This window comes from Jaculus jaculus, chromosome 1, assembly GCF_020740685.1.
Source record: "Jaculus jaculus isolate mJacJac1 chromosome 1, mJacJac1.mat.Y.cur, whole genome shotgun sequence".
Classification (NCBI taxonomy): Eukaryota; Metazoa; Chordata; class Mammalia; order Rodentia; family Dipodidae; genus Jaculus; species Jaculus jaculus.
The window spans coordinates 251,205,953-251,224,726 of NC_059102.1; positions in this window are offsets into that span (position 1 = coordinate 251,205,953).

An 18,774-nucleotide genomic window follows, 5' to 3' on the forward strand; every position below is an offset into this window, starting at 1 on the left:
CTGATAATATTTAAGACCATTCCTAGTTATGAAAGAGTCCCTGGGACTAGCACTTAATCTTTTGCTATCTGGACCTGCTACTTGCCATTTCACAGTAACATGGGTTTCCCAACCCCTCAGTAGAGTCCCACTGCAGCCTCCAGGAACACAGCAGAGCATGGGCACTCCTCTGGTATCAGAAGCTTCCTGTGCATTCAAAACAATAAGCATCGCACCCCAACAGTGGACTTATATCTGCTTTTTAAACAATTACAACAGATGGTTGACACTTGAACAGAATGTATAATTAGCCCTGCAATCTAACACTTCATTCTTATTTGCTCTTTCTCAAAGAAGAGAAGCTGTGCCTTATGCCACTGGGTCTAATCTGTTAGTTTAATCAGGAGCAGAGCCATGAAAGTTTCCAGGAGAGATAAAATGTGGGAGGATTCCTAATCCCAGCCTTTCAGGGACATTAAAAAAAAAGGCAAGAGGGGGTGTAGAGAGAAATCTCAGTACTTAAAAAAAAAGAAAGTCGTGCCTCATTCTCATTTGTGTTCCAGATAAGGAAAGCTTTTATGCTGTTTTCTTGTCCTTTCCTCCACCCATCTCTCTTTGCGGCAGCTTCTTCATCAAGGTTAGTGGCTCCAAACTCAGAGGCTTCTTGGAATACTAAATAGAGCTTCTGAAAACAGCTTGCACAGAGCATGGCATGAAGCAGGCACTGCACAAGGACCTGGTGCACATCCTTCAGTGTGTATGAATTTATGGCAAACAAAGGGACATCAGTTCTTGCTTGTGTTAACCCTTCATTTACCTCTTAGCCATGCACCATTCCCATACCTAATTCTAAGAAGAAGGCTCCCTCACCAGTGTTAGTTTCTCTCCTCCAGAGCATTTCCTCTGCCATCATTCTATCTCTACCCCCCCAAGCCCAGATAGTTCCTATGTTGGCAAAGACTCCTAAAACCCCTAGTATTCTTCTGTCTCCTTTGAACCAACCACCCTCCCTAACCGCCCCCATAGACTGACTCAAAATTCCACTTACATTACCCTTTTGGGGGGTCTAAACTCTTGAATGTAATATGCCACTCCCTGCCAAATTTCTAAATACAAAATAAAGCTATAACTACACTGTTCATGGAGGTTTCAGCATGTGGCCTTCTCAAGCTTTTCAGAGAGCTAAGCTACTCCAGTGAGCAGACCAAAGGCCTAACATGGAATCCACAGTTGCTCAACAGGAAATATGTGGTCTCAGATTAGAGAAATTCTGCTTTACTCATGTATTCTAGTGTCATCAGATGGCCCATGATCAGAAAAAGGGCTATATTTATTCTGGAAAAGAGTACTTGTTATTAAAGACCACATGAAAGTTGGAAATTCAATGAGTTCTACAAAACTCATCAAGCAAATTAATTGTTCATTTTTTTAAAATTGTTCATTTTTTGATGACTGTAAAGTCTTGATAGCAATGTCAACAAAGTTCATTTTAACACAATATTTAATAAAAAGAAACTAGGTGATAAAATTATGTAAAGAAAACTTACTTGAATAGTTAAGGTTGAAGTGTTATAAAAGTGAAATGCAGTTTGGTTGAGTTCTTTGGTAACTAACAACAAATGTGGTAACATACTCTCTTATTACAGACTAGTGTATAGTGGAGGGCTCACAGGGGTCTACTACTAGATATTAATTTAGTTTCAGATGTACTTCCATCTTACACATCATGGTGGTTTGAATAGAATAGATGGCCCCCAGTATATTCAGTTGTTTATTTGCTTGTGGTTTGCATTCTGCAGCCACCTGGCTGGAGGCAATGTCACTGGGTGGATCTTTAGGTGTGGTGATGGGTTTCAGATTTCAATGTAAAGATATGCAACGTGTTCCTAGATGGAGCTCCTGAAGTGTACTGTGTGGCTTTTTAGCTTGTGCTTCTCTCTGTCTGCCTGGTCCTGTGAAGGCAGGCCAGCTTTTTCTGAGATTTATGGAACTTACACTGGATCTGTAGGCTTCAATAAATAGCTCTTCTTCCATAACTGTTCCTGGTCTGGAAGTTCATCTCAGTGAACCTGAATCTGTCTGCTACACACATGAAGAAAATTAAGGTTTGAATATTTGGACAACAAGACCAGTGTCATTTAAAGAGAATGGGAAGACATCAGGTTTTGCAATGAAAATGCCAAACATTAAATTTCACCATTTTCTCTGCTAACTGACATGACATGTTATTGGTGCTAAGAAGGCTTTTTAAACTATTTTAATTTTTTTTTTATTTATTAAAGAGATAGAAAGAGAGAATGGGTGTGGCAGGGCTTCTAGCCACTGCAAACATTTCCAGACACATGTATCACCTTGGGTATCTGGCTTATATGGGTACTGGGGAATCAAACCTGGCTCCTTAGGCTTTGCAGGCAAGCACCTTAACCACAAAGCCATCTCTCCAGCCCCTTAAGAAGGCCTTTTTTTCCAAAAAAAAAAAAAAATAAGGTAAATTCTCATCACCCATTCACAACCCCATCCTGACAGAGGCAAGTTCTGATGCAGGCGGAGGACACAGGTGGCCTGCTGTGATATTGAACCACACTGTGGACTTTACCATTGTCTCCAGATTCATATGCTCATTCAATAAACATTGAATCACATTGCTACTGTGTGCTAGGAACTGCCTGAGGCACTGGGGGTATTGTAGAGATATAACATTAGATCTTGAATAATATGGTGTGAGCTGGAATACCAAGCCCTGCTCATTATTTTTATCTCATAGTTCCATGTACAGTCATATTGATTGACATTATTTCTATTGTGTACAAACTCATATCAGGCTCCTCATATGTGTGGGACAATGAAGAATACAATACCTCATTAAAATGTACAAACATAACAAAAACTACAAAGAATACAAAATACAAAGATGAACTTCCATAAGGTCATTATCCTAAGCCACATTTCACATGTTTGAATTTTTTGAGCTTCATGTATAGATTTTTTTCTCAATTTTATTAACATTTTCCATGATTATAAAAATTATCCCATGGTAATTCCCTCTCTGCCCCCCCTTTCCCCTTTGAAATTCCATTCTCCATCATATCCCCTCCCCATCTCAATCACTCTGTCTTTTATTTTGATGTCATCATCTTTTCCTCCTCTTATGATGGTCTTGTGTAGGTAGTGTCAGGCACTATGAGTTCATGGATATGCAGGCCATTTTATGTCTGGAGGGAGCACATTGTAAGGAGTCCTACCCTTCCTTTGGCTCTTACATTCTTTCCGCCACCTCTTCCGCATTATACCCTGAGCGTTGGAAGGTGTGATTGAGATGTTACTCAGTACTCCAGTCACATCTTTCCAGCACTGTGATACCTTATGAGTTGTCCTAAGGTCACTGCCATCTGAAAGGAGAAGATTCTCTACCAAAGTGAGAGTAGCATTAATATAAGAGTATGAATATTAAGGGAAGTGCTTACTGGGCAGTTTGATAAGCATAGTATATACACTTATCCAGACATCAGCAGATGTTACACCCCTAGGGCTCATGGCTACCCCTGTTGTAAGTTTACAGTATCAGGGATATATATGTTTGAATTTTTTAAACTAAACATTTCTCATACATTTTTATGACTAATATATTATACCTACTGTTTTATAGCTTACGTAAGATGAGTTTTTGTGTTCATATACTAATCTGAACAAAGTGGTGTTACATCTGTACACATGTACATATACTAGAATCCTTCCTATAACCTATTTTTATCCTATTCTCAAATTTTATAAGTGAAATTAAATGCATTTTTTCTTCCTTTCCTTCTTCACCACAACATTTTATTATGCCTTGCTTTTAACTTAGCATTGATTAATAAATGGCTTCCTCTATCAAATTTCATATAGCAGAGATTTCTAGAATAACAATCAAGTGATAATAAATTCCCTAGATACTATTTGTTCAGCTAAATTCACTATTTTCATTATGATTCAAAAATATATTGAGGTTAAGAAAACAAAATAAGAAAGGAATTTTTTGAAACTATTTCATTATTAAGATAAAATAGATCTTTAATTCACCAGACAAGTTGGTAATAATTGTTGATATAATAATTTATTCTATATTATCTTTTATTGTATTGAGATGTAGACCTGATTATATAACTGTGAAAATTACTTGAACAGCATAAATGTTAGAAAAAAAAAACATGTTAAATATATATGTTTCTCTTCATTAATGACTGGTAAGCTCTAGCATGCTAATTTTACCCTTCTAGACATTTGACTGCCATCTCTGTAAGGATTCTCATATACCATTTATTTCATGCACTATTTATTTGGCAAGACTTACATGATTATATAAAATTCATTAGCTGTTATGAAGAGTGGGTTCAGAAACCACTGCAAAGAGGAATATTATGAAATTGGATTGTGGCTTCCATTCACCCCAGAACCCTTTTCAAATACTTAACAGTCAAAATTGCAGCAGGGAGACTCACAATTAGTATTAAAGTGTGATTTTGCCTTTTATCAGTCAGACACAGCCTAAGCATATAAGTGAGAACAGGCTTAAAAGCTATTATGATAACTCTCCCTTGTCCATTTACCCTGCTCACTAAAATTCAGTGGGCGTCTTTTTTGCCTATAATGTTTGGTATTGTTGAACCAGTCTTACTTTTACTAAAAAGTTGTTACAATTTTGATCTCAAGGTTCATCAATAGCAAATAATGTTTGAACACAGTTGTCTGCTCTCAGCTTTTTCTTTCTTCCTATAAAAGTAGCATAGTGCAATGGTGAAAATACCTATTAACTCATTATCAACCACTTAGTCATCTCTCAGGAGAAATTTTCTATCTTATTTTGCTTCTGCTATTCTCATCTCTTGCACCCCTAATATAGAGCACATTCTTTCTCTTTCTGTATTTTGGTAGTTAGACCATGCCCATGTACTTGACCTTGCCAAGAAAAGGAGAAACAGTTTTTGACCAGAATGTGTTTGTTATATAATAATTATAGAATAATCACCACTGCAGGAGAAATAAAGATTTATTTAGACTCAGTTTCCCATATTTCAGTCCGTGACCATTTGTGCAGGCAGCTTTGCACATTGGTCAGTACGTAAGTCCATCATGGTAGAAGATCAGCATAGAGAGGTCTTTTTACTATGTAGTGTCCGAGAAGTAGAGAGAGCAGGGAGAGAGCCCTGGTATCACTTTCAAAGTCGGGTCCTCAGTGATCTCACAGTTACTTCTCGACAGAATCCATATAACCATTAAGGTTACAGTGCTTTCCACTTGCACCAACATGTTGTTCAAGACTTTAAAGCATGGCATTAAGATCCATGCCATTGACATGAGAAGTACTGGGTGAGCAAAATATAAGACAGTTTAGAATTCTTTTTGAAATGGAGGCAGTGGTGTCTCTTTCTGGACAGCAGATGGGGAATTCTCCTCTGGTCCTTCTGCCTCCAGATGTGCATGCTAATGTTGTTCCACTATGCTGGCTTTTTTCTTCAGTGAGCGGGTGTCTTTTGTATCCATCAAAGAAAAACTTGTTATAACATTCTACTTGTAAAAATAAGGGAGATTGCTGCTAAGTCATCCATTGTTCTCTCTTACCCTCTTTATGTATCAATTGCTCATATTATTTTTTGTTTAATTTTTTATTATAGAAATAACTGGACAATAATCTGACTTTGGAGAAAGCAAAAGCTACTAAATATGTATAGGGGATATTGATTGCAATTATATTTCAGTAACTCATTTTATATCTTCTCTTTTTAAAAATATTTTATGGACTGAAGATATGGCTTAAGGTGCTTGCCTATGAAGCATAAGGACCCAGCTTTGATTCCCTAGTACCCCCATAAGCCAGGTGCACATATATCTGGAGTTGTTTTGCAATGGCTATAGGCCCTGGTGAACCCATTCTCTCTCTATCTGCCCCTTCTCTCTCAAACACAATTAATAAATAAGTAAATGTTTAAAATACTTTTATATTTTATTTATTTATTGAGCAAGAGACAAAGGGAGCGAGAGAAAATGAGAGTGAGAAATGGAGAGGGAGAATGGGCACATCAGGGCCTCTACCCACTGCTAACAAACTCCAGACACATATACCAGCTTATGCAGATGGGTTACATGGGTGCTGCGGAATTGAACTTGGGTCCTTAGGCTAAGCAAGCAAGCACATTAACTACTAAGCCACCTTTTTCTGTCCAATTTTATTATATCTTCTTTGAAAAGTTAAAAAGCACCATAGATAAGCCATCAGCACTGAAAGTGTAAAGTGGCAGAAAGGGATATGCAAAGGTAAGTTTTTACAGCAATCAGTATGAATGAATGAGCACCCGCTGTTGATTGTACTTACAGTTATAACTGAACCTTTGAAGGTGTTTGGAAAACAACATTTTGATTCAGGGATGATAATGATTTTATAAACTAGAATGGTGTGTTAGGTAGAGGGCAGTATAGAGCAGAAGGATAGGATAAATGTGAGTAGATTTTTGTGCCTGCCAGGGACTTCAGTCAATGCCATTGCAATTGGTTAAGAGTTTAGTACCATTGAAGATGGGCCAGCTGTTGTGCATTAGATAATAATAGAAATATTTATTTATGGCTGGAGAGATGGCTTAGCGGTTAAGTGCTTGCCTGTGAAGCCTAAGGACCCCGGTTCAAGGCTTGGTTCCCCAGGTCCCACATTAGCCAGAAGCACAAGGGGGCGCATGCGTCTGGAGTTCGTTTGCAGAGGCTGGAAGCCCTGGTGCGCCCATTCTCTCTCTCTCCCTCTATTTGTCTTTCTCTCTGTGTCTGTCACTCTCAAATAAATAAATAAATAAAAGAAATATTTATTTATTTATTTTTGGGAGGAAGAAGGAGGGAGAGAGGGAAAATAGGTGTGCCAGGGCGTCCAGCCACTGCAAATGAACTCCAGACACATGTGCCACCTTTTGTATCTGGCTTATGTGGGTACTGGAGAATTGAACCTGTGTTCCCAGGTAAGCACCTTAACTACTAAGCAATTTGTACATCCCAAAATTCTGACTCTTATAAAAGGTAAGATCCTAAAGGGAACTGCTGAAGGAGTTCCCTGCTCATCAAAGCTTGGCATTATTTGCCACTGGACAAATAAATTTGGCACAGTCATTCACCTAGTACAGATGTTGAAATCAATAAAATATCAAAATAGAAACTTGTGCAATGGACACAATGTGAAGCAAGATTGAAATCCCTTCATGGTGGGCCATGGCAGAGAATTGTGATGATGACCTATGGGTTACAGGAGAGATACCAGGTTTTGGGGATTCTAAGACCTTGCCATAACCACCACAGAAAGCTGCTGGCTGGGGTGAATTCTGCCTAAGAAGTAAGCCGCATAGCTAGAATGGCAGAGTAATCCAAGCCTTTTGGAACACAGAGGATTTCATCACAAGTCCCAGGTGCTTGACATGAAGCTTTAGATTCGGTGTTTGTCCTGCTGGTTTTTTACATCAATCCAATTTTTCCTTTTTATGTGCTCATTCTTTATTTATGGGATGGGAATGTTTACTTTGTTCCATTATGTCTTGATAGTATGTAACTTATGGTTTGATTTTACAGGGACCGAAGTTTTAAGAGACTGTCTTAAATTTCAGATGGGACTTTATGCTGGTCTTTTGAACAGTGTTGGATTTCTAAATTGCACTTAATGAACTTGCATCATGAGATGGCCATGTGTTGATGGGGGGGTATGGGAGAATGTGTTGCTTTGAATTTAAAATGTCACCCGTACACTCATGTATTTGGGAATAAGCCTTTTATGCAATGCTTAGCTGGTGGAGCCTTTGGGAGTTGGAGCCTTGCTGGAGGAGGTGTGTCACCGACTGGGAACAGGCCTTTGGGTTTTATAATCCAACACCATTTTGGCCAGTAATATTTGACTTATTCTTGCAGTTTTGTTTTGTTTTATTTTGTTTTTATCCATCCTTTTCCACCATGATATAACTTCCTCTCAAGTCTGTAAGCCAAACTAAAACCTTTCTTTCCATAAGGTGTTATCAACTGGGAGCTTTGTTCCAGCAATGAGAGTGTACCTGCTACTTAAATGTTAAAAGGGAGTTGGAATAATAGACCAATCAGGAAGAAATGAAATGAGTATGATTCATGTAGGTTGGTATCAGGATTGTACATTCAACTTCTCACCTTTATTATACAAAACAATTCAAGTGCTCAGATGGACTTGATTAACTTCTGAAATATTCAAGGAATAATTTTAACTTAAATAGAAGATCATGGTCTCAGACAAAAGTTAAAAGGCACTTTGTGGATAATTAATTATAAGCAGCAAGGTTCTAGTGAGCAGAAGTGATATCTGAAGCCTTGTGACATTTTTATATGCCTCTTTTCTTTTATTACATTGTGATAATCCCTACCATACTGTCCTTTCCAAAAATTCCAAACTGAAATTCTTTGATTGCACTTTAAGTTCATTTCTTAATCAGAATAAATAAAAAAAGGACAGTTTTTATATCCATAGAGTATAGTATAGTATATTCTCCCTAACTCACGTTTATGGGGCAAAGCTTAGCTGTCAAATATTCATGATGAGAACTAAGATATCAGCACACTTCCTAATTTATCTTTTCCACATGATATTATTTTATGCTCATACAGATTTTTCTAAATCTTAATGTGACATGTCTCTTTTTATGTATGTAAGAATGCCAGAAAAAAACTCTCTTGTATTTTCTACTTTATCATGTTTCCCTCTCCAGAGCTTTTATTTATTTATATACCATAAAACAGTAAATATGATGCATTTCCACTCATGATCATATAACAAAGTCATGGAATATGCATTTTGCTAAAATGTTCTAACCACATAAATGTACCTTTTATATTTACAAGTAAATTTATATCTAAATAATATCACTATGCATGTCTTTAATGCTTGTTTTGTATTTTTCACTTTCTTGTAAAAAAATCTTTCTATATTCCTTTTATATAGATTAGCATATTATTATTATTCACTCAGTATAAGAATTTTTCCCAGATGTTAGTTCTTTGAATTTTTTTTTAAATTTTTTGTTTATTTATTTGAAAGAGACAGACACAGAGAGAAGGACAGATAGAGGAGATAGAGAGAATGGGCGTGCCAGGGCTTCTAGCCTCTGCAAACGAACTCCAGATGCGTGCACCCCCTTGTGCATCTGGCTAACGTGGGACCTGTGGAACCAAGCCTCAAACGGGGGTCCTTAGGCTTCACAGGCAAGCGTTTAATCGCTAAGCCATCTCTCCAGCCCAGTTCTTTGAATTTTTATATTTAACCTATAAACACATGATGAGTGCTCATCCATAAATAAGTCATCTATACCATACCCTTCAAGACTCAAGGAACAACTCAAAATAAGGGGTGGAAAAATGTAAGAGCCAGAGGAAAGGGGTCCATGAGCAGTGTGGAACACTGACTTGTGAGCATGACATGATGTTTGCAATGTGGAACTCACATCAGCTATCCATGGCAGTATAAGATTAACCCTGTCAACAACGTGTCAGAGAAGAGGGAGGTGTTTATCAGGTGGAAAGGTAATAGCTCAGGGTGAGGAGGACAGACCTTTGGTTATAGAGTAGCCTTTGGAAAATGTCTATGCTTTCATAAAACAACCCTCACCACTGTCCACTGAAAATTACCCTAATATAATTCATTGAGTCACCTTGAAACATTAAATAAGCAAAAGAAAACAAAAGAGACAAAGACGCACAGAGGGAGATAGTTGTTAAGAAGAAGGGGATTAACAAGGAGTGGCATGGGGCCATGAGAGGGTAATGGGAGAGGAAGCTATGCTCATAATATATTATGTGCATATATTAATATGTCATAAGAAAGTCATTAATATATAATTAATATATGCTAATTAAAACCAACAAAAGCTACATGCAGGTGATGGTAAGAATCCTTCATTCTTATAGCATGGCTATGAATGCACATGCACACACACACACACACACACACACACACACACACACACACACAGACACCTTTAAGAGTACATGATAGAGTTTTGGATATATATAAGATTGAAGTTCTTTTTATTGTTTTCAAATATTTTATATATTTTTGAGGCAAGACCAACATACTGACCTTTTTTTTTTAATGTTGAGAGAGAGAACTGGTGCACCAGGGCCTCCAGCCACTTCAGTCATATTATTCCAAACATGTATTCCACCTTGGGCGCATACGTGACCTGGCATGCTTATGGCACCTTGTGCATCACATAGGTTGGATATGAGGACTCAAACATTGATGCTTTAGCTTTGGAGGCAAGTGCCTTAACCACTAAGCCACCTATCCAGCTCTTTATTTATTTATTTATTTATTTATTTAATTAATTTGAGAGAGAGAGAGACAGAGAGAGGGAGATAGAGTACATGTCAGAGCCTTTAGCTATTGCAAACTAACTCCAGACACATAGGCCCCCTTGTTCATCTGGCTGACATGTTTCCTGGGGAATTGAACATGGTTCCTTTGGCTTTGCAGGCAAATACCTTAACTACTAAGCCTTAACTACTCCAGCCCCAAGTTTTTTTTTTTTTTTTTTTTTTTCTAATTGTAAAAGTTAGGAAGTGTGTCTTAACAGTGCATGTCTATAGTATCAGCATCCAGGTGAAGCAGTTGGATCATGAATTATAGGTCATTTGGGGTTCTAATGCTACAAAGCAGAATGTTGTCTGAAACAAAAGTGAGGAAACTGGAAGATAAGGGAACTTGTATAAATCAATGTCCTAATACATAGTTTTTAGTAAAACAAGTGTTAGTATTTGAATTTATATTAGCCTGTTGTTGTAGTCAAGTTCGCATTGCTGGTAGAAATCACTCAACCAAGAGTAGCTTTGGGAAAGAAAAAAAAAAAAAAAAGTTTATTTTGGCTTACAGGCTTCAGGGGGAAGCTCCATGATGGCAGGAGAAACAATAGCTATAGTAGGGGGTAGACTTCAACCCCTGGCCAACATCAGGTGGACAACAGGAACAGGAGAGTGTGCCAAATACTAGCAAGGGAGAGCAGGCTTGAACACCCATAAGCCCACCCCAACAATACATTGACTCCAGGAGGCTTTAACTTCCAATTGCTATCAGCTGGGGAACCCAGCATCCAGAATATCTAAGTTTATGAGGGACACCTGAATCAAGACACCACACCTGATTTTAAAAGTATTTTCTTTATGCTACATCAAACTAATAAGTGAAAATGCTTGAATATTCTCTAAGATATGTCACGATATTGAATTATCCAGTAGAACCTCAGAAAAATTATGTTTAGTTAATTGTAATATAAAATTTCTCTTTTTCTTTTCATACTTTGGAAACCTCGTGCATAGTATTTTCCCTATTTATTAACTACCTAGGCTGATTTCAAACTTAGTGTTCTCTAATCTATAATAGAACCTGAAAATGGTGAATTGCTAGTAGATTTTAAATTAGTCCAATGCTAGTTAAATGAATCCCTCAACTTTTAAGATAGATTCATATCCAAGAATTCAGATTGTCTGTGCTCTGTTGTTAATATGATGGACCTAATCACACCCTATAGAGTACATCAATGAGTCTCTTCAGAAAATTATTTATAGAAAAGCTTTCCCATTGCTATCAGACTGACCCTGAATATATGACAAGGTGCCCAAAGAAGGGAAATTAATTAAGATTTGCAAAATTTCAGAAAAGTCATGAAAGAGAACATCTTAAAAAAAACATTCCTTACTCCTCAACTTAGTCTCCACATAATACACTTGTTAAAGCAAGTGACATTATATATATATGTATATATAAATTCAGAAAGTTTGAAACTGCCTTATTTTATAATTGACTAAATCTGTGGCAGTTATCACTTTACTCCTTGGTAGTTTTACTTTAAAATATTAAGGCTCGGGCTGGAGAGATGGCTTAGCGGTTAAGCGCTTGCCTGTGAAGCCTAAGGACCCTGGTTCGAGGCTCGGTTCCCCAGGTCTCACATTAGCCAGATGCACAAGGGGGCGCATGCATCTGGAGTTCGTTTGCAGAGGCTGGAAGCCCTGGCGCGCCCATTCTCTCTCTCTCCCTCTATCTGTCTTTCTCTCTGTGTCGGTCACTCTCAAATAAATAAATAAATAATTTTTAAAAAATATTAAGGCTCATACTGACTTTGTTTATAGTAAATATTGAGCAAAATCTTAAAACCCCTGCTTACAACATATTTTGAAATCTCATAAATAATTTTCATGATTATTAGTGTTACTGATTATATTAATTCTGTTTTCATAGCTGTGACCAACATATCTGAAAGGATATCTTAAGAGAGGAAAGGTTTATCTTGGCTCATGGTTTGAGAGATTGCAATACCTTACCTGATAGATTCTGGACCAGTGGTTAGAAAAAGTATCCTAGAGGCAAGGATCTCTTGAAGAGGAGTTTATTTGCCTCAGACAGATATGAAACAGACATAGAAAGGGACTAGGGACCAACAAACCCTTGAAGTCACACCAACAGTTTACTGCATCCAACCAAACCCAACCTTCTGAAATGGACCTATTAGCTGTGGACAAAGTATTCAGTACATGAGCCTGGACGGGGTGGGCCAGTACTTCATATTCAAACCAGAAACCAATTGTTATGTTGAATAAAATAACCTACTTTCATGCTGTCCACAAAATATCATGCATCTTGTATAGCAGTCTGCACTGCATCATTTTCCTTTAGTCCATTCTGGTTTATAGGAAGAAACTAGATGGGTGAAAGGAGATGAGCAGCTATTTGACTTGCCTTATCTTCCATAAATGCTGTAATAGAGCCAATCATCTTCAAAGAGCAGAGTGTACACAAGGAAGGATCAGCAGCAAATTCGAAGTAAATCTGTTTCAAAGCCTAAAAGTACCATGAAGCCCATAAACATTTCCAGAACATCTTTGCAAGGATTTTAACATCCTTTTCATATGATGGTCATATATTTCAAGAAAAGAATGAATCATTTAAGTGGCCACCTATCAGAAAGTAAGTATGCAAATGATCATAAGAAAAAACTCTCAAGAGTGTTTTTTGCCACTTTCCTCATGCCAGTGATAAAGGTCCCCAAAGGGCATACTCTCTCTTTTAGTTTTGAGGGCAGAGTGACACAGCTCTATTCATATTCACAAGTTAAATTGAATGAATTTAGACAATATCACTAAATATCAATTTCCATGCTTGCTATGAAGAAATAATAGTATGCTTCTCTTAAGGAGAATAGAGCTGACGAGCAACATGATGCAAGATCAGTATTGGAAGCTACAATTTTGAGCAGTTATGTTGTACAAAGCATTACGCTATGCAGAGGAAATAAAACAATGTGACAGATGTCATCAAAACACTGTAACTACTTAAATATTTAGAAGTGTTTGAACAGACTTTGACAGGATCAATCTAGATTATAGCAAAATTATGGGATTACTCAAGGGGAAAAGCTTAAAGAAAATCAGGACAGGAGTTAGAGATTCGCTAGCATTTCCCGAGGTCTGTGATGATTATAGAAGAAGGAGCCAGGCTTCTTCAGGCCCAAACTGTGCTCTGATTAAGAGGAAAGCGGAGTGGGGAAGATGGTAAGAAAGTTTCATAAAAGAGATTAGACATTGGAGAAATATGTCTCCATGTGTTCTGACTTTCCTCACATATTTGAATTTTAGATATTGATCTCTGTCATTTTGCAGATGGAGAAAAATTGTGTTGATGACAAAGAAAGGAACTTGTATTAGGTTGTTCAATATCTACAGGCTATGTTGCCTTCTAAAAAACTACTAAGTGAATTATAATATGAATAAAGTAACTACTGGGATATTGCAGGAGTTTCTGGAGTTTTCACAAGACACTTCAGCATTCTGAAGACTTCTTAAAAGCTGAAGCATCCTAATCAAGCTCACATCAGGTTTAAAATGTAACTCAGTAGTACACTTGGCGTTGTCTCCCACACCAACTTCTTCATAGCTTCCAATAGCTTTGGAAAAGATTACTTCAACGGGTTTTTACAATGTTTTAACAGAAAATCTAGACTCTCCTATATCAACAAATTATTTCAGATATAAAATTATGTCCCATTTCAATTCTCTTGATATTCTTTATCCTGTATAGTACCTATGTTCTTGAAGTTGATATACACTTGCAATTGAACTTTCTATGAAGTCACCAGAATTCGTCCTTTTTTTTTTTTTCATCAGTAAATTTAGAGGACATGTAGGGGTTTGTTTACCCATCATATTATTGATGCACTTTTCACTGAATGAACATTTGTATACCCTCAGAAACCTCCAACTCTATGCAACCACCTTTGTCTAGCCAGTCTCTCATTGTGTTCAGCTAATGGGCTACGAGCCTCCATTGTTCAATAAGAACTACCAGACACATCATTCTGAGGGTAATTGTAGGAAGATACATAATAAGTTAATTTTTTTTCTGGGAAAGTGGGGGGAATGGGGAGAGAGGGTATTACCATGGGATATTTTATTTTTTTGTATTCATGGAAAATGTTAATAAAAATTGAGAAAAAAAATATTTTTTCTGGCCTTTGCTTCAACTTGTGTTTTTAGTCATATGTTAAGTTAGTTTTCAATCACTGCCTAAAATCATACTCAAATAAAATTCATTTGTTATCTTAAGAGTGGCTGAAGGAGTTTTAATGTCATTGACTTCAACAACAGCTGAATGTGGGGTGGTTATATAACAGTCCCAGCATAACATTTATTGGGTAGCATGTCAGATGTAGGCTGGATATGATAAAAATAAGTGAACTCCTGTTTTATAGTCTTGTTGAATTTAATCTTTCATTTGGATCTAGCAGAATCTGGTTTATTTTTAACTCAGTAATCATTGCTTGCTAATTCTTCACCTGTGTTTATGAATTTTGTATTGCTAGATATATACCCAATTTAGTTTAAAAGTATTCATCATAAACACTATGTATGTATATACTATAAATATTTACAAGAATACAGGCTAAAGTTATAAATACAAGTCAAAATCCTCTACATGCAGCAGCCTGGGAAACAGAAACTGTCTCATCCTAGCTTTCGGTTTTGGTAAATTCATGTCTCTAGCCTTTAATTTATTTCTTTGGAAATGGAAGAAGCCTAGGTAGACACTTTTTAAGTCTATACTCCACCTAAACATATATACAATTAAATTATATTTTACTGAGTTTCTTAAGAATGAGTATTACACACATGCATGTGCATGCATGCACACACACACACACACACACACACACACACACACACACACAGTCTCACAGCAGCATAGCAGTCTGGCAACAGAGGTAACATGATAGTATCCAGATCAAATAGGAAATGAGACTTCACCAAAAACCATTTGCTGAAGACTAAGAATATTTAAAAATACAGTCATACTTGTCTATCTCTAATTTTCAATTGTTTTTACATACCAAATTTTCATTCAGAACGTGCACTGAGAGTTTCAAATTTACCTCAGTATTTTTTTTTCTGTCAATGCTATGATTGAATGGAAAATATTTCACAGGTGCAGAGAGACTATGAAAAACCTGTATTATTCTAAACTCAAATCACCCAGCTCTCCATAGAAAAAGTCCTTGAAGGCAGCTCATGCTTCTCTTTCTACTTAGGTCCTGACTATCATGACAGAGTAGCTATTTTCATTTTCATTAATTTTAAAAATAAATTTCTAGGTAAAACATTCAAAAATATCTCAACTAACAATGGGAGCTCAGAAGATTCAATGGAGACCAAATATTGTTCTATTGCCTGGCACTCATTTTCCTTTCCCTTACTCATTCATCTCTTTTTCCTTGCAGTAAAAAGTGACTCATATAAAGGAAATCAAAATGGTAAAAACAGAAAGAAAATATGAAAACGATTGCTTCATAATTCCCAGTCCTGGCCGGGGCTCAGAGAAAACTGACAACAGGCCAGAACTGCTAACTTCACAGCTATGCCCTATGATGGAACTTTTTGGTTTCAGTGTAAGAGAATGATTTCCATGAAGGAGAGTTACAAGGAGACTGTAAGATAACATTTGTTTTCCTAAATCACCACAGCAGCACTGTGAAAGAATCAGCACTTCCCAAGACACCTGAATGAAACTGATTGTGAGAAATCTTTGGCTTCCCACCTCACCCACCTCCTTGCTGGTTCCAAGTTCAACCCCCCAGGTCAGTCCACAAAGGCATGTGAGTTCTATGGACCATGTATTCAGGAACAAAAGAACCAGATTGAGCCTGAGTAGATCAAAAAAATGAAACCTTTATAAGGTTAAACTTGCCACCTCTGGAAGCAGGCATTCGATCACCCATATACACAGAGTACCTGGGGTTGTCTCTCTTTATAAGAGAAAGCACTTTGCTTTCACCTAGTCAAACACTAATTATTTTTTTTTTCCCCACTCTGTTCTAAACTCACAGTAAGCCATAAAAATCCACAAAATGATTACTATTTGGTATTGAGGGGATTCTCTTTGAATGGTTGGATCATTACTGTGTTGGAAAAAAGTGCCTACCCACCACTTAGAGTGAGCATATACTGCCCATGTCTTTCTCAGGTACACCATGGCCATCTTCTTCCCCACCTGAAGCCATTCTTGTAGTCATAGTGTGCATTGATTTGATACGTTCCATTTTTGCAATAGCTGTGTAAGATATCACTGATATTCGTTATAAAAACATTTCCCCCCAAGGAACAAACTCTTAGACTGCTCACTACTGAGGTACAGGTAAAACAAAACAAAACAAAACAAAACAAATTATCCTTCATGCCATCTGAAAATGTGCTGGGAAAGACACCTGAAGTAAAAGATAAATGTGCTGGAGAGAAACAGAGGAAATTAGGAACAGTTACCAAAATTAGGGACTTGGAACCTTTATAGTTCCAAAACTCTTGGCAAGATTTTAACCATGTGTCCTTATGACTAAGAAGGAGCTGTGGCTGGCACTGAACTGAAGAGCGAGTGTGGGGCAAGTTAAAAGATGATGTATCCTTTTACTCTCTGGTGTAACAACAAGTGACACAGCTTATATAAAATTAGATTATAAACATTCAGGGTATTCTTGAAGAAGGAAAATCTCATATATGAAAAATACAAATATTAAATGGTAATGATGGAATTCATGTATTTATTCATTTCTAGAGATTGAACCAAGGGCTTCACATATTCTAGGCAAAAGCTCTTCCTCTAAATTATATATCCATCCCATTTTTTTTTTCCTTTCTTTTAATTTTGAGATGGGATTTTGTTAAATTGCTCAGGTTAGACTTGAATTTATAATCATCTTTCCTCAGCCTTCCCAGTAGCTGGAAAAGTAGAAAAAATTAGAAAAATCTTGAGAAATCTATAAACAGATTCAGGAGGCTTGCTAAGTATGCTGATATCTGTCCAACTAATGGAATATCCCTCAACAATAAAAAGGGGCACTATGCAGATAAACCCACCAACTGGGATATTTTACAAAGTCATTGTGCTTACTGAAAAAAAAAAAAAAAAAGTTAATCTTTTCTGTGGCACAAGCCCTTAATCCCAGCACTCTGGAGGTTAAATTAAGAGGATGGACTTGAGTTCAAAGCCAACCTGAGTCTATGTAATGAATTCCAGGTCAGTCTGAGCTAAACCAAGAAAAAACAAAAAATCAGGGCTAAAGAGATGGCTTAGCAGTTAAGGTGCATGTCTGTGATGCCTAAGGACCCAGGTTTGGTTCTCCAGGTCCCATGTAAGCCAGATGTACATTGTGGTCTATGTGTCTGGATTTTTTTTTTTACAGTGGCTACAGGCCCTAGCATGCCCCATTCTCTCTCTCTCTCTCTCTCTCTCTCTCTTTCTCTTTCAGTCTCTAATAAATAAATAAAAATAGATCTTAAAAATATTAATCCTAAATAGCAACTTAGCTATGATTACACTTACATTCCATTCTCTTAATAATGAAACTTCAGAGATGGGAGAACAGAGTAGAAGCTGCTTAGCTTAGCACAGAGGGAAGCCTGGGACCACAACCTGGCGGCACAAGGGGTGTTTTTTTTTTTTTTTGAAGAAGCATTGTGCATCGTGAGCATATTAATCTATACAGGCCATGAAGTCTTGTGGAACTACATGCATGGCTACACAAAAATGAAACAGAAAAGGAAGAAACAATGCATGCAAAAAGCAATTTTATTCAGCCAGGTGAGGTGGTGCATGCCTTTACTCCCAGTACTCAGGAGGCAGAGGTAGATAGATCACCATTAGTTTGAGGCCATCCTAAAAATATATAGTGAATTACAGGTCAGCCTGAGCTAGAATGAGAGCTTGTTTACCTTAAAAAAAAAAAAAAATTCCACTTGAAGCAGCTTGAATATATTATGACAATATCTATCAATTTTCTTGTTTGCTTCATGTACAGAATTGCATATTATTTAACTTTAGAGATAGCTGAGTGGTAAGAACAAGGAAGCCTTCTCTATTATCCTTCAATTTCTTGTGAGGTTATAATAATTTCCAAAATAAAACAAAGGATATTCATAATTGGTGTTTCTGAAGATATGAACAAATGAACTCTACTTCATTTCCTTCATGATTGTTTGCTTGATTTCTATACTTGTATGAAGAATGTGAACAAATGAATAAGATATAAAACTGACACACTGTAATCACAATATTCTGAGCAATCTGACCACTGAGCAAACTGATAATTGAACTGTCCACTGGGTACAACACTGTGCACAGTTTGAGAGAGCATGGGAGCATTTTGAATGTACTTTTCTTAGAAGTTGAGGCAAACTTCACAGAGCTGTGTTGTGTTGTTGGTCTTTGCAGCTTACAGTTTCTCTAGAGGAAAGAGGTCT